The 17,731-nt window shown below is 36.3% G+C and overlaps 1 protein-coding gene across 4 annotated transcripts in view; it reads right to left on the bottom strand.

Annotated features, from left to right (window-relative positions):
- Positions 1-17,731, bottom strand: part of SNTG1 (syntrophin gamma 1) — a 319,739-nt gene that overhangs the window by 158,099 nt on the left and 143,909 nt on the right. The window lies entirely within an intron of this gene.

Raw genomic sequence — 17,731 nt, 5'->3', positions numbered from 1 at the left:
AGATATAGGAAAACATAAAAGTTATCTGTTTGAGATGAGCCACTGCACTTCTCTTTGGCTAAGTCCAGTTATAGCAACTGCTTAAAAGAAGAAATGATCAAAGTTGCAACAGGATTAGGAAGATGTTAGAAGTTGTTTCTGTTCTTATAAAGTACACAACCTGGTTTCATTGAATATAATCAAAGGAATGATTGTGTTCCCAACATCTCCTCCCTCTCACAGGACATTCAAACATACTTTTCTTATTGCAAGTGTAAACGTCTTTCCTTTTAGGTTTTCCAATTTTTATTTCTTAAGTAGGAGTATACTCAAAAGTAACAAAAATAGAGACAATTAAGTATTGCTCTTCAGAACACACCCTCTTTTAAAAAAAGACCTTTTTTTTCTTTTCTCCCCTAATTAAAAACCATCATTCACCAGTAGCTTTTGTCTCATATTTTATTAATGTACCTAATCTCTCCACAGAAGCCGCTGTCATTTAACAGTGTGCTTACTTTCCAGAAATATTTATGAGTTGAAAAACAAATGTTAGAAAAGTCAAGAATACATGTGAGTGTTGGCAAAATGTCACACCAAATCCTGCGATTATTACTTTGCCTGGCCTTTACTTAAAGTGTATCCATAGCCATGCACACCTATTCATTCATTTCTTTATGTGACAAAGCCACTGTAACAGAGTGTTAGCAGAGGCTACCAACAGTGTCCTGGGTCTGCAATAGAAACACCCATGCATCAGTCAGTAACCTTTTCAGGATACACAAAACAGCACTTTCATTCAATGCCTGGGAAAAAAAAAAAAGTAATAAAATTCTTTCCACCAAGTATTGTATTGCTGTTTTGCATTAATAATGTGCTTGCCATTACTTGTATAGGTATAGTACTCAAAGTTCCAACACAAAATTTGCACCCATAGCCTAACTTTAAAATAAAATTCAAAGTTCCTCACATAGTACAAAAATTTAAACCCTAATAGTTACAATTAAACCTCTTAATAATAATAAAATATTTTCATTAAGTCTCTTGATTTATTTTGCCGGCCTGAACGCAGTTTTATTGAACAGCACACATATGAGGTTAATGTTCTCTATTTATTGAGCTCTGCCTGGTTCACAGCCTGTTCCCCAGACTAATTTCTAGCAGAGATAGCCTAGATTGGCTAGGTTACAATTCAGAAATTTGAAAATGACCCATCATCATTCCTTCCTTATCAGCTTTACACAAGCAGCAAGATCCAATAATGAACTGTATCTGTAATTCTGCTATCAAAAACGCTCATAAAATCAAGGTCACTACTACTGTTTCAAACATTTTCTCTCTGGTGGGTCAGTCATTGTGTTACAAAGTTTGTTTCCTTGTAATCTTTATGAACTCCTTTTTCAGCTGAATAAGCTTAAGTCAAAAAGAGATTTTACTCACCTTAGCCAAATATTCTGAAGACTTCTTAGCCTTCTGGAACTAGAAGAGCATCTTTGAAACATAAACTGAAGTAATGCACAGTGCTCTCCTTTCTTGGGCCCTGGTCATGGCAGGTCACTAATTCCTACTGCAGTCAAAAGTTTATTCTCTTGTGTTATGTTCTGCCTTATTAATAAAAGTTCTTCAAAGTTGGGTTTGGGCAACTTTGGTTCCACAGTCAATGACAATTCCATTTTCCTTCTCTTTTAGCTACTCTTTGATCTAAACCTTGTCTAACCCTGTTCATTTCTATAACTGAGTATGACTATTTTTATTCTTGTTTTTTAGGTTGAATGCATTTATTTGCTTAATTCAGAAATATTCATATTATCACAGAGAAAAAAAGAATTCTTATTAATATTGTCAAAAATGTAAAGCTGGAGCTATATAGTTCTTAACACAAAATAAAATTCCTTGCAGAGAGTTTATGTGTTTCTCAGGCAGGCAACATCTCAGTAACTAATCTTTGCAATACAGCTGCCACTGCTTCTGCTCCTCTCTATTTCCTACTGATTCTCATCTGCAGCTGCACAGAGAATGTCAGCCCATTATCAATGTTCTTTTTCCAACTATCAGCAATTTTATAACACTTGATGTTTTACAAACAGCACACAGAAGGTTTGATTACAAAGTGCAGTACCTCATAAATAATCTCAGAAATGTCATTGTTTCCAGCATTTATACCCCAAATAAACACTCTAGATAATTAAATTACAGGAATACATATCATGCATCATACAGAAATGTTATATCTTATGCTGGTAAAAGCCCCAGTGATTACTAATCATCTCTTCCTGTAACACACGAAAAAAGGCAGAAAATATAAACCTAAGTAATTGAAAAAAAAAAAAAAATAAAATGATAAACTGTGAAACCCATTGCTTACAGAGATCCGTGATAAGCTTCTGGCTAATCCCTGCAACCCCATCTCCAAATCGCAGCCACTTTCACCTGAGCAACTTTCTAGCTCTCATAGGAGTTCCCTTCAGCCTAGATAATTTTTTTTTTTTTTTTGCCCCTCCCCACCATTAGGTTGCTCTGGGACAAACTGTGCTTCAGAATGTGAGAAAGGAGCAGCCTGTGGCTTTGAATTGAGGAGGTGAGGAGGAGACAGCTCCAGGACAGAACCTGGTTTGCAGGCACAGAGGGAGGCATGAACAGCACGGATCACTCAAAGAGAAACAAAGGCTCCAAAAGCAGCGTCCTTCTCTCCAAAGGGGCTGGGAACAACTGCAATCAAAGACACATAAACAAGCAAGCTTTAAAAGTTACCTGCCCTCCTTTCCACTTGTCTTGCAATCTGCATCTCCCCCAAAACTGAGTTATCAGACCTATTTAGCTGACCTCTGCTGATGCATGTAAAAGGAACAGAGTGTGACAGACAGGCTGGGAAGAGACTTTGACACCTCCTTGGCAGAAAAAGCAGTTATTCAATACTGAAGAAACATTTACCAAGCAGTATTTTTATGGCATTTGTGTTCTAAAGGGAAATCAATGGCTAAAACATAACAGCAAAGATGAGGGCTATGGCAGCCCTCAGAGACAGAGCATCATTTAGGATAATGCACTGAGCACTTGAGTTATGCTCTGATCTTCTTATAATAAATCAGGTCATATTCCAGTGGTATAATAGATGTAATTTCACAAAGTACTTCAGTGATTGAATATTCCAGTATACAATAATGAAATAAGATAGCAAACAAAAAGAAAATTTCTTCTGTGCACAACATCAAGAAGAGATACTTTGGGAAGTGTAGGAAATACCACAAGCCAAATTAAATACTTCTGATAGTATGAAACAATTCATTCTCAAGGTCAAAGTAAGAATACAATACTGTATGCACAAATAACAAGTGTATGGAGAAATTATGCATTATCAAATGAAATTTTATTTAGCATCACTGCGTATCACTTGTATATGTCTTACTTGACGGAGAAAAATCACAAGAAATTCTTATTGTCTGAGAACTGTCTGAACTGCTAATGGAGAAAGAGACTAAAACCGTATTTCAAAGGCAGAAATCACAGATCAGCATCTACTTATGATAATAGTCTACTACTAATGTCTGCCTTTTGAAGTCCTTCTGCCTCTATTCTTACCAAAATGTTTTGGGATCTTCATTGTAAAAATGTCTGAAGAAAACCATATCTGTCATTTTTGCATGAGTTAGGAAATTAAACATACGTACATTTGTCACTCTGCAAGGCCTTTTTTAGCAATAATTAAAACTAAACCCCAAACCTTCTCTATTATAAATAGGGAAAATAGATTTTGAAATTATCCTTACATATATCACAGCAAGTCCTTTGTGCTTTACAGGGAATAAAAATATTTCTGGAAAAAGAGAAACATTACTTCAAATCCAAATTCATTCCACTAGTTTGCCACAAGGTGTTTGGTACTGGAGAGTGGTCAGAGGCATGCAGACACCACAGTAAATCAAAGGAGCAGTTGAGTAACTGCAGATTAATAAACTCTCATTCAGTTATTGCTTTCCAGCACAGTTGAATTATATTTTGTTTGACCACTGAGTTACTTATGTTCAGTTAACATAACGATTTTTAGTAATTTACATATTGGACTCATTTGCTGAAAAATTTCTCATTGAGTTCTCAACAGACAGTCTCTAGTCTCAAGCATTTCCACATACCTCCTCACAAAGTTCAATACATGAAGGAGGATCTGTATATCCATTGCACAGAATTACAGTTTTAATAAATTAATGTAAGAAGAAGGATGCTCAGGAGGCTGGAGGAGCCTAAGCTGTGTGTACCACAATCTACCTGATAGTGCAAGGACTGAGATGAACTTTGGAATCAGCAAACCTGTGCAGTTCTTTGGCAGGGAGGAAAATAATTACCTGACAAAGCTTTTTAACAAAACGTCCAGCTTTTAGCAAAGCTCATGCTTCAAAAGAATTGAAGTTGGCAATTAGCAACTAACATGTTTTTTAATGTTTCGTTCATTTTACCCTGGTTAAAACAAGGATGGTATTTATCTGCCAGTCATAATTTATTATTTTAGTGGCAAGCCTATTTAATATGCAAGCCAAATTAATGATTCACTCTATAAACAACAATTTTTCCACAGTCAGTGATCCAGAAGGCACTATTAACTGAATCAGTTTTCTGGGGCTTCTGTTTGTTTATTCAGTGATGTTTGCATTAACAATTATCTAGTGTCCCCCAGAACAAACACCCACAAAATGGCCTAACGAGTTGCCCAGTCTGTTCTGGCTTGGCAAAAGAAAGCTATTGCAAATGGCAAAAAAAAACCAAAAAAACCCTCAGAACAACACAACACACCACCTTTCAGAAAGAAAAGAAGCATTAGAGGAGAATAATAATCTCAAAACAGTGATATTAAGTGGCAGTGGGCTGTCGCTGCATGTCATTATGCGAAACGCACTATGGCAAACTGGAGCATGAAAGTTTGGCTCTGGGTCAAAGTCTTGAACGCTGTCAGGAAAAAAAAAATCTTTTGCCTGGTTTTTCACTTTTCCAATGTTACCCTTTGGTGACTCAGTAGATGTGTCTAAATACAATTATGTACATGATTTCAAAGAGGATAGTGCACATGTCAGAGCCCAGGCTTGTACTAAATGTCTCCTTATTCTTCACTGCTCTGGAGGCTGCATGAACTGTGACATGATTTAGAAAATATCTCAGTTTTGCCAAAATAACAGTGCCTTTTGTCAGAAATAAAGTTCTTCTTTGACTATTTGGCACTGCAGTCTGGATTTTCCCTCCATTATCTCTCAACACAAAATTTTCATATAGAAGACATAATGGCACTCCTCTGCCAAGGCAATTGTTTCACACTCAAATGTAAATTTCATGCTCCTGGCAATATGCCTCATGCCAATAATTCAGTGAGACATTCCACATTATACTGCATATTTTGATTTCACTTAAGTTAAAAGAAATAAGCCAAAAACATTGTATCAGTGTCCTAAAGGAGATTAGAAAATAAACTAGAGGTTTTAAATACTTGAGAAGTATTTATTTGAGATTTTTAGATCCTTTATGAACACCTGACAAATGTATTTATACCTGCATATATAAGCATGTGACATTTCCAGAGTTAATTGCAGTTCTTAATGAAAAAAATAATCATTCACAGTGATATTTTTAAAGTCTGTATATCCTGCTTAAGAAAAATTAAAATAATAATATGCAATGAATAATGAAAATTGTAACCAGATTAAATGAAGAAAGGACATGATGTCAGACTTATTACAGATTACTGAATTCAAATAATACTAATATGCTTTATGTCCAGTTTACAAGAGTATAAAGAAGCACGCGTTTTTTCAATTGACTGAATTTTTTGCCATATACCATGGAAAATGCAAACCAGGATTTTCCAATAGATATAACATAATTTCTGCCCATTTGATAAAGTTTGAGTCACAAATGCCAGTATGGCTTGAGAGAGCTTCAACTGACCAGGTAAGAATAACTGAAAGAAATTACAAAATCTATTCTCAGAGAAATTCAGAAGTTTCATTAGCTTCAATGAAAAACAAAAGGAGTAAGTAATTTTTAATTGATCCAGGACAAAAATAAAATAAAAAAAATCAAAATTTCATTGGAAATCCCATAACCAAAACAAAAAAATATTTAATTATGATCTTTCCTTATTTTGATGGGATTGAAATTAATTGACTAAGGTCAAAACACTTTTGGTCTGTTTTATTAGGTTTTATTAAATTCCTACCGTCGAAAAGAATATTTCTATTTTATATTCACAAAATCAAAAAACTGTCTATTTTACATTACCAACTTATGTATTAGAATGTGATACGTTTGTAATGGCACTAAACCTTATCAGTCCTTCCCACTGAGACGGTAACAGAAATAATAGAAATCACAGCAGCCCACTAAAACAACTGTCATAATTCACTTTTCTGTGCATATTTTCATATTGTTATTTAGAGCTTGCTTTCTGTTTAGAAATTGCCACCATCACCAGTTTTGCAACTGCAGTCAGTTTCTTTGCTGAAACAGAATTGGGCTATCAGAGGTAAAAGGTTTGGGAAATATGACTTAAAGCTAACAAAGAAAATGGGCAGAGAGGCAGTTTGAGAATCTACAGAAGAAAACCGAGACAGTGCAAGCAGGAAAAAAGAGAAGAAACCAGGTACTTATTTTTAGTAAAAAACACTCTTTGCAGAGACATTGAATTCAAATTACTACACTCTGGTATCGGATTCACCTCGGTAAAATACCAGAGAGCAAAAAAACCCCATGGACATTATAAGAGAAACACCACAGATTTCCTATTTAAAGTGGACTAAGGCATCTCTGCATTGCACTACTGCTAAGACAAACTCTTGTTGTTTACTATGTCAGTTCATTGATCCTTGAATATGGCTGATTTTCTTCACTGCTTTTTTTTTTTCCTTTCTTCTATAAAATATGAATTTACAGATTTCCCATAAATAATCAAGTCAATAACAAAAAATAAATTCATAGAAATATTTAAATCAATGTGTTTAACTGACCATTTGACAGATCTAGAATTAAGTCTGAACTGCAACTTAGCTTCTAGTACCAGGTCCAGTAATCAACAGCAATATTCCTGTCTGAAAACTCCTATTACAACAAGCATGCATGCAATTCCAGTGGTCACCAAGAAAAACTATTGTCGTGGTTTGAGAGGAAGTGAGTTTTTTGGGATGCTGTCACACCAATGGGTGCTCAGATTTGAATATTGGCACCTAGTGTGGCCACTGGGGACATGGATATGCCTCTGAGAACACAGGGGTTAAAAGCAGAGCATTCCCAGGAAACTTCTCTCTTGGGTTCCTGAGGGGAAAGGTTCCGACCTCCCCTGCCCAGCTGCTGCTGCTGGGCGGGGCAGGGGCAGCCATGCGGCTGGGTGAGGTAGGCCGGGCCTTGGACAGAGAGGGGAGGTGAAGAGGCCCCGAGGACGGAAGGGTGGGAGAAGCACCAGGAGGCATCGGGCAGCTCCCCCCGCCCAGGAGAGAGAGAGAGTACAGCCTGTGCCTGTGCTACCTTGAAACTTGATAACATGTGCCGGCAGCACAGCCGAGAAGGAGATGGGTGGGGGCGAGAAAGTGTCCAGCCCGCTGCAGGAGTTCCTGAGCAGGCAGAGCCCGAGTTTTTAACCCTTTTTTGGACAATGAAAACTTTGCAGAATATTAACCTTTCCTAGAAGAGAGATAGAGATGAAATGGAAGAAGGAAATGTGCAAGTGTGAAGGTCTGGGCAAGTGAAAGCTGTCAGAAGAGTAGAGAAGAATCTTAGGTGGGAAGAGATGATGGAGTGGCCTTGGCTGGACTTTTCTTGTTATAGCCATGGACAGAACCATGTTCCTTGTGACACAGAGACTGCATCCAGGGGGAGGCAATGCCTCAGAACCAAGAGGGTTCAGTGTTGAGACCCCCCAGACCCAGGGGGTGAAATCTGGGGGGGACAGGTGTCCCAAAGGTGAGACTGCACTCTTTTTGGAATGGGACAAAGCATCCTTAAAAGGACAAACCTAGAAGCAGCTCTGGTCCATGTGCAGTGGTGAGAGCGCTGGGCATGGAAGGAAGCAGTCATGATGGCAGATGTTCAGTGCCGCAAGTGACATGGAAACACACGAGGTTTCAGCGGGGTTTCCTGGGGAAGCCTATGGCACAAGAAGGACTCCTCTCTCCTTGATGAACTGAGAATTTATTATCTGAAGGGTGGTGATGGATCAAGAGTTGGTGATCTGAGGGATGGATGTATTGGAAATTTGGTGGGGGGAGGAGGAAATGTTTTTGGAAAGTTTTCATTTTTCCTGTGTGTCTCTTTATATATATATATATAGTTGTAGTTTAGTTAATAAAGTTTTCTTTTCTTTATTTCTAAGTGGGGGCCTGCTTTGCTTATTCCTGGTCACATCTCACAGCAGACACCAGGGAGAGTGTATTTTTGTGGGGGCACTGGCACTGTGCCAGTGTCAAACCATGACAACTATGCATTTGTTTTGTAATCTCTGGGACAGCATAGCTTTAACAGAGAGAAAAACCAAGGTTTATTGCAGTTGCTGCTACAGTTTTGCCTTATCTGAAAAGTCACTTATAAAGGCTACCAGTAAACAAAACACTTCCTCAGGTTAAGGTAAAAAACATGCAGACAAACAAACAAAACCCACAAACAAACAAAAAACCAAAAACAAACAAAAAACCCCCAAACAGTAACCTATTTCAAAGAGTTGCCAGTAAAGGAAGGAGGAATAATGCAGTGCATGAATTAGGAAATTCTAGCCAATAGAGATACCATGATCATTGTTTGCACAGTCTTCAACATTTTCCCTTTTTTTTTTTTTTACAGCAGATGCTTCTATATAGAAGAATTCAGTATGTATAGAAAACAAACACCAACAACTTGGCTCAAAATTAATCAAAATAATTAGATCTTCCACTTGAGTTTTTATATTATTCCAGCAAAAGCCTCTTAAACTACTCTGGAATACAGAAAGCAGGAATTTGTAGCAGTGCTGTTGTAATATTATCAAGTCAAGTTTATTTACTGTCAAACTATTCCTGCAGTAGTACATTGTCAAAATATATAAAAAGGGAACTTGAGATATGCAAAATATGCCACATAGGAAAACACAGCACTTAAAGCACACTGTATAATTAAACCAAACAAAGCTAAGTAGCCAGTGAGAAATACTTTACAGCTAATTAGAAAATATCCCTGTGAGAGCAGCACCCCTCACTGAAAATCCTTTTTTGTGGAAGTGGATTGAAATAGGATTGTGGAATGGTCATCCCAGCTGTCCACACATCCCTATCCTGCAGGGTGTTAATCCTGCTATAAGACTATCACAGTAAGGCAGAAAAAAACACCAACGACAGTGTGTTCCACTTTTAGAAACAGAAACAAACACACAAAATTCAGACAAACACTGGCTAGTGGTAAACTGTGCTGATCCAGGAACACTGAGTTGCCACACAATGAAACCTGTGCAGGGCACACATGGGTGGGTAACTGCAAGCAGCATCCCTATTTAATCAGTCATATTGTAGGAATTACTCATTTTGGTTATCACACCTCCTATATAATTAACTACTGTTCAGATTAGATTTTACTTAATGCATTCTTGAGCTCACTAAAAGCCAAGACAGCAAACATTGAAAGTCATAAGGGTTTTTCTTTGTAAAATCCTGCACACATTTATGATGCAAGGTAATTGTAATAAAGGTAGGACTAATATCACTAATTTCTTCAATGATTGTCTTTCACACACCAGTAAATGTAGATGAAAAAAGATAATGAGAATGTGAACTATACAGTCAAGCAGGCTGGAAGATGCTGAATTCATGAAAAGGCTTTAGCAGGAGTAAAGTGAATAGAATGGGAAAGGGAATCTAAAACATCATAGGTCAGCAAAAAGGAGTTTGACACACCCTAACTGTAGAAGCTTTTGTTTCCTTGGCAATGTTGAGGGATGAGGAAGAAGAAGACAACCTTCAAGACAGTGGATGTGAAGGTTTGTAGCCACCATAGGAAACTTGATTCTAGGGAAATGCACCCAAAATCAGACCCAAATTCCACAAGCTTGGTATTGTTACACCAGTATTTCTGCATAGAATACAAAAACTAAACAATGCCAGCAAACTCATTGTCTCTTGCTCTTAAGCTGCTGGACTCTCACATGGATTTAGTCCATGACAAGTAATACTCTCCAAAGCAATAGGCTACGTGACTCAGAAATTAGTAAAAGGTGACTGTTAATAGACAGTTTTCTCACAGCCACACTACTGCATAGGAAAAGACAGTTAAAAACCATGGATACAGGCTGTTTTATGCAATTACCTCAATGCCAGAAGCCAGTTTCATTGATAATAATAAACATGACCTAGGAACTTCATATTTTGGAAATGCACAAGAAATGGCAGAATGTAACAGCCAGTACATTAGCCCAAATGACAGCTCTGAAGTGTTTACCCCTGAGAGTATCAGAAGATACCTCATTATAGGTTACTTTTTATGTGAACTTTTTTTTAAGACTAGTTTCCAGTGGAAAATTTAGACTGTGAATGTGTAACTGAAACTGAATCCTACAGCATACAAAATGATGTCTTAAATTTGTATACCTTTAATTCAAGAATTTTGCAATGTTTAACCAACCTGAAAGACTTTAAACATAAGTCTTGAAATCAAATAAGACTCAAATTTCAAAAATTCCAATTATATCACCAAAATTCACTGGTATAGTAGATGAATATCTATATTGGTGCACTAAATAGTACCAAAGGACTGCACTTCAGACACAGTCACTGAAGCAGAGGTTTTGCTCTTCCTTTTTACTTTTCAAGTCTTTCAGGCAAGAGACTAGGGCAGAGGACAGACTTCAGGTCACAAATTCTTTATTCACTTTAAAATCTATTTCAGGGAATGGAAAGGTTATAGTTTAAAGACCCCATTCCATCATCCTGTGGGGAACTAGAGGAAGCTATAGGGTTCTTTTCCAGCAGGCATTTTCCCCCAAAGTACTGGAAGTAGGAATAAAATTTGAGAGAAAGAGAGACTGAGACTTCATTACTAAAAGTAACACAAAAACATAGTGCCAGTCCAAAAAGACTGATGAAAGAGGAAAAAGCATTAAACAGGAAGAGAAAAACATGATAGAAGAGGGAAGAGATAGCTAATAAGGAGACCAAGAAAAGAAAAAAATGTGAAGGAGGAGAAAATGGAAACATTTTAAAACTCATTTCATTTCCCCATTACACATTATTATTTGCTAGGAGAAGTTTTGCTACATTTTTTCATCAATAGTATTCCCTATGCTAATTATGACTGGTAAACTGAAGGAAAGTACTTTAGGCATAATGAAGAACCTAACTTCTTTACATATTGTTTTCTTTTCTCTCTCCCTCATTCCTCCTAGCTGAGTTGGGTCACAAAAGATAGAAACTGAAAAAAGAGAAGTATATGTAAATCTTAGGGATTAGATTTACATATACTTCCAACTATAAGCAATAATATTGAGGAAAGAAGGTCAGAGATGCATTAAGAAATAATTCCCCTGAATTTTCAGTCACATGGCTATGGTAACTGGGCTTTATTTTAGAAATCTTTACGCAGGACTAGCAGAACTATCAAAGTTCGTTGCTTGTTCGACATGCCTACTGAAAACAAATTATTTCAACATACAGTTTTGGGCACCATTTAAATCACAATTGCTTAAAAGCATCCTTTATCATTTTAGAAATATTAAAGTGAAAGAGAGATATGGAAAGAGAACAAGCTCTGTACAGAAGTCCAGTGGCAAACTGAATTAAAGCAAATTAAGTCAATGTTAGCACTAGACACTGATGCAGGAAATGAATATGGGTGTTGGGGGGCTGTACAGCATGTCTGAGGATCTGAGATTCGGCAAACCTGTCACAAAGGAATGATTAAGGCAGGAAGTTCAGCTAAATTAAGATCATGCAGTAGAACAAAATACTATTTTTAGAATCTGTTGACGACCACATGGCCCAGGGAAAGGACTAGCCTCTTGCTTTCAGGGTAAGTGACAGCAATGCCATCAGGGTAAACTACAAGGACATACTGGGAGTAAATGGCAGACAAGTTAAATCTGAGACATACACATGACAATGAGAAATGATGCCTTAGCAGAAGTTCTGTAAACTTAATTTCAAGGACTCTGCTACTCAGAGAACCCAAAATCTATGTTCTTCTGCCACTTAAATCGTGCCCAAGTAAAAATTGGTCTAAGAAATCCTGGTATCATGCAGTTTTATCTGAGCTTGAAATTTTATCAGGAAAAACTGTGAAGTTTAATAACTGAAATTGAGAGGAAATCTTTTCTGATGGTTCTGGCTTCAAAAGTGTTTTCTAATGCTGAATGTGATAATTGATCATATTTTAAAATAATTCTTCATAAAGCATAGCTGGCTGAGCCTGATTTAAAAGTTGGTGAAAATTAGAATGCTAAAGGAGATATTAGAGAGTGTTTCACTCCTTGGGAAATGTTTCTCTTTTGAAAATTAGGATTTTTTTTTGTGTGTGTTGCTGATATTATCTCTCCTAGCAACAGCACAACTTCCAGGTTGTTGTATTTCTTCATGGTTTAACAGCCATCAAATCCTGCTTAAAACAATGGCTCGCTCCATGAGAAATATTTCATCTTCCTGCTGTTTAAACTAGTCAAGTTCCTTTTTTTTATTCTTCTTCTGAATACTAAATGCCTTCTGTAAAAATAGTAGCAGTCTTCAAGCAGCAGTTTTAACAATCATTAAAAGTGAACCTAAAAAATATCATGAGAGTCTGAAAGTACTGCTGTGAGAATTTGTAACCTACTGCTTGAACATGGGCTTGGTTTGGGAAAGATCATAAGGACTGACAAGCAGAAAATATCCATCAAAGTTCACAGTTATTTTGGAATCTTACAATATGGTGGAAGAAATTGAAAAAAGAGAGCACATCTGTTAAAACATGGGAGAAATAACTTTCATTATTAGTTTTTAATAGCTCAGAAGAAAAATAATCATCCTTAAGATGTGCAGTCTCATGGTCTTCTACTCACACCTCTGATTTTTACAAGAGACTGTGTTAGGGGAAAGCCAACTGGTAAACAATCTGCTGCCACAATTGCAGCAGTATGTTTGAGAACACAGTATGTGTGACCTTCTTGATCTTAGTGTACATAAACCTAGTGAAAAACACTGTTTGCTCCACTGTCAGAAACAAACCTAAGTGATGGGGTCACGAAGTGGATCATGCCTGTCCCTGCAGGAATTGGGATAATGGTCTTCAAAGTCTGAAACAGCTTAGCTTTTTTCATTTATAGACCATCATTTTAAGCTCAGCTTAAAAAAATTAAAGGAGGAAGGGAAGTGTCTCTGTAGTTATGAACAAACTTCAATATTCTCCAGTAAAACCCCCAGAATAGAAATTTATAAATAATTATTTATAAATAACTGCCTATCTAGTTTTCTTTTTAAAGAATAAGCCTTGCAATCCCAATTTATATGACCTGGGATCTAAAGCATATACTTCTTCTCACTTTCCCATTTACTGGGCTGGACAGCTCCCTTTCTGCATTCTCCCTCCACTCCCGATGCACCTGACTGGTTATGGTGAAGTGAGGTCATATGAACACATATATGAACATCTTATTTGAAGAAGGGTTTATCAAAGGATCTAGAATACTGTTTAAAAATTATTACATCCTGCTACTGAACCCATCTATTAATAAAGAAACACAACATCGAGAAATTTTTCTTCAACAAATTATTTATAATATACATAAATGGAAGTGCTTCTTAACCACTTGTGAACAGACTAGTCCTGCTCAAGGCTTGAGAGTAGTGTTATAAGATTTTTAAAGAAGACCCTAGCACAGCAGCAAACCCTTCAAAAATGGTTTAAACTTTGTCAATCCAATGAACTTTTTGGCTCTCATCCATAAGAGCAGGGCAGGAAGATGAAGCCTGCATTTCCAGACCTTCCTCAACAGAACAGAAAGAGTTTATGTGATCTCCTAGGTCACCAGATTACATCATCCTGCTCCCGTTCAAATGGGATGAAAACAATTTTTGTGCTCTGGTTTTGTGGGATTGTTCTGTATGGGCATGAATAATAATGTAAAAATATTAAAATAATAATAAAAAGTAATATAGTATCAGTGTACACAGTAGAGTGCCAAGTTTGGCAAAAGAACTGTCCATTCCTTACAAAGTCTAAATAACAGGCTAAAATTTCCAGACAGAATTCCACAATTGTGGAATTTTTTTCAGTCTCTTCCATTATATTTGACAACATTCAGCTACTTTAGAAATTCCTTTGTCCCTAGACTAGATGCCTGTAAAACTTCAAGATACCAATCTTGCGGTTGCCACTGCAGAAAAACACATTATACTGCCCAGCTTATCAGATCACCTTCACTGCCTGTGCATATCTCTCACCACTCCATCTAGAAGCCTGCTCTGATATGGCTTTGGAACATCTTTCCCCATTTCCAGTGGAAGCAGGTGTGGTGTCTCCAGATGTGCTCACCCGACACCACTTCTGCAGAACAATAAGCCAGGTAGGTTGTGGCTGAACAAAAACACAGGAGGAAAAGAAATAGCTTCTATTCTGAAGCTCTTTTTTACTGTAAAATAGGTGCTGGTGCTTTTAAGACAAGACTTTAGCAAAGGCCTTTCCTTTCCTTTTTCCTTCCCTGTCCTTTCTTTTCTCATTTTTAAAGTTAGGGAAAAATTGCTATCTTGCTGAACTGAGGCCTCACATCTACTAAGACTGAAGTTGAATTTTCTTTTAAGTGTAAAAAAACTCATGATGCTAGAATAATTTTGGGATAATCTAACTTCCAGACGTAACAGATTCAATAAGGCTTATTGAATAGTTGGTTTACATTTTTGAACATAAAATAAAGCAATGTTACCAATGCAAAATATAAAGATATCAGATGGCATCTTTGTAGAATAACAAGAAACCTTTGAAATTTAGGTAATCTGAAATAGTCTACATGAACAACATCAAATAAAACCCCTGACATACACTATTATAATCCTTAATGAGAAGTCTCAGGGAGAAAACTTTCCTATTTACAAGTCTGCATAGTATAACTCAGTTGGTCCTGAACCACAGTGATACAAAAAAATTGTACTTCGAAATATAAAATTTAACTTTAAAAAATACTGGTTTTCTAGAGACTACTTCTTATAGTTTCCTTTCTTTCTGTTGCTGTTTTGTCTTCTTTTACCCTTTATATTAAGGAGTATAGATGACAGAAAAAAAATAAAAAGGTGAATTCCAGGTCAGAGATACTTTACTAGCCTCTGCTGCTGGGGTGAGATTATTTGCAGTGACTGCAGAAATTTTTAGTATTTTGTAAAAGACCGCATGCTTCAAAACTGTAATTCCTTTGGACTTCAATGAAGTTTATGGTGGGGCATCTCCTTTATCAACTCCTTTGCTTAGCTTCCATTTTCAGCAGAAGCCATTTTGAAATAAAAGAGACATACACAACAAGAACAAAAACTGAACATAGTAATTAAATTATGTTTTCACCCAATATATGTGGACCACGATGAAGTTGCAATTCATCTGTATGTTAGGTGAAAATGAACTGCATTTTTCATATGACATTTGATTTTAAGTTCCTTGGGGAAGCATTCATGAATGCCACTAAATTGCATAGAGCTAAGAATACCAAGAAGCTGATAATTAATAAATACATAAAATATCTGCACTCCTTTATCATTCTCATTTCTAATCTTTTGCTTGTGACATCTTACCATCTCCACAACTCCATTATTAACCCTATTAGTATATTTAAATTTTTATGCCTCACTCCTTATCTTTTTACAAATTATATTAGGCCTTGATTTATATTTCTGCTGGAGTTCCTCCCAAACTCAATTTCCTTCTATTTATATCTGAAAGTTATGTAAGAAAACTGGATGTGGCATACTTGGTAAGGCTCAACACAATCCTTTCTTAGATTACAGTATTAGAAATGTTCTAGTGCATGTACACTGGACTGAAAGAATTTGCTGTAAGACTCTAGCTTCAAGTCCCATAGCTTTCTCCTTTCTAAATTCCAAAGATGTGGTATCATATTTGTCATTTTTTGGAAAATTTCAGGTCATTTAAACTACATTTGAATTACATTTAAACTACATTTTACTACATAAATTACTACATTCAAACATGCCTGAACATTTTTTTCTTCTTCCGCTTAATATTCCAGAAAAAATAATCATTTTCCAACAGAAGGTGGAAAATGATTATTTTATTTGGAATATTAAAAGGAAGAAGAAAACAAAACCAGAAAACAAAATTACACTGGAATAATACCACAGTCTCTTTCTCAAATCCTAAAGAAAGGAAAAAAAAATGTCTATATTTAAGTTATGTACTTAAAGAGTGATGCAAGTTAACTTGGACCAAATATAAGTGGGATGAATTTTTAAAACTTCCTTGTAAAATGCTGAAAAGTTCTGCAACAGAAAGGGAGGAAAATCCACAAAAGTCTAAGTGATACATCATAGTCTGCTTTGTATAATGGAAAATAATGTGTTTCTCAATATGAAGCTCATTTGATGGATTAGCTGTGTCCAGGATGAAACCTATTGCTCATAGATTTTTTTTTAACATGATGTAATTCCTTAAATTAATACACACTTGAGATATATTAATGCTATTTGAATTTCGGCAATTGTCCAAATTCTTCATTTTCTACAATCTTTTTTTGAAAAGAATGCAGGTAATTCTCAGCAGCTGACCTCCTACTCTGACAAATCATGCAGAAATCTGACTGTGATTTAAACAATGCAACAGGTTTGAGATATTGCTCTCATACTTTTTAAGTTGGAAACACAGTGATGCTTCAACTCCACTATACTCTGTGTTCTGCAATCCCCCAGGGAGTTCCATTCAGAGACACTGTTCTAAAACATAGAACAAAGGATCTCAGAAATGTGTCCTACTTTGAGATTAAAATTCAGAGGGCCATTAAATTAAAGCATTGACTAATACTCCCTTTTTTCTCTGCTGCCTCTCCTTTCACATTTCATGAAACCATGTCAGGACTAGCCTGCTGAAGCAGAATTAGAATTCCTGGGAGAAAATCTGAACCGTTGAAATGTTAAACAAGTCACTGTGTGAGAGATGCACAGTTCTGCTCTACAGCAATAAGTAGTACAAGGTCTAACAGTCTCTTCTCGATCCTTGGTGAAAAGAACAATTGATGTCAGTCACATTCAGCAGGTACCCACTTACTGTATCTCACTCTGCCAATCCAGACAGAAATTAGGTGCAAGACCATTCATAGCCTCTGAAACTGCAAAGATGGGTATAGTACTAAAATTGAATGAAATATATACAGCCCTTGTATATTAAAAGCCTTTTGGAAAAGTCATTAAGAGACATCATGGAGTTTTCTTCAGAATTCTCTTGACAATACAGCCAATTATGGGAAAAATTAGAGAAAAGGCCAATATATACAATTTAATTTATACAGAAATCATTCTATTATTTAAAACATTTTTGTAGTGGCTACTGTGGATTTCAGTCAGTTATGAGCTCTAATGCCAGTTAATGTGCAGTAAAGAATATCCTTTTTCTGCTCACTCTTCCTTCACTTAATAAATTCCAAATCATTAAACAGAAACACCTATCTGCATGTAACATTTAATTTCAAAATCCCAGTCACAAAAGGTGTGAATGGCTGCTGCAGAAGTATCTCAGGACACAGCTGCACTGAATAACATTAGAATGAACAATGCATTTTGATGCATATCAGAAATAGATAATA

This window comes from Agelaius tricolor, unplaced genomic scaffold, assembly GCF_023055355.1.
Source record: "Agelaius tricolor isolate 1412-34295 unplaced genomic scaffold, bAgeTri1.0.p SCAF_2, whole genome shotgun sequence".
NCBI lineage: Eukaryota > Metazoa > Chordata > Aves > Passeriformes > Icteridae > Agelaius > Agelaius tricolor.
This window is presented reverse-complemented; position numbering and strand designations above follow the sequence as displayed.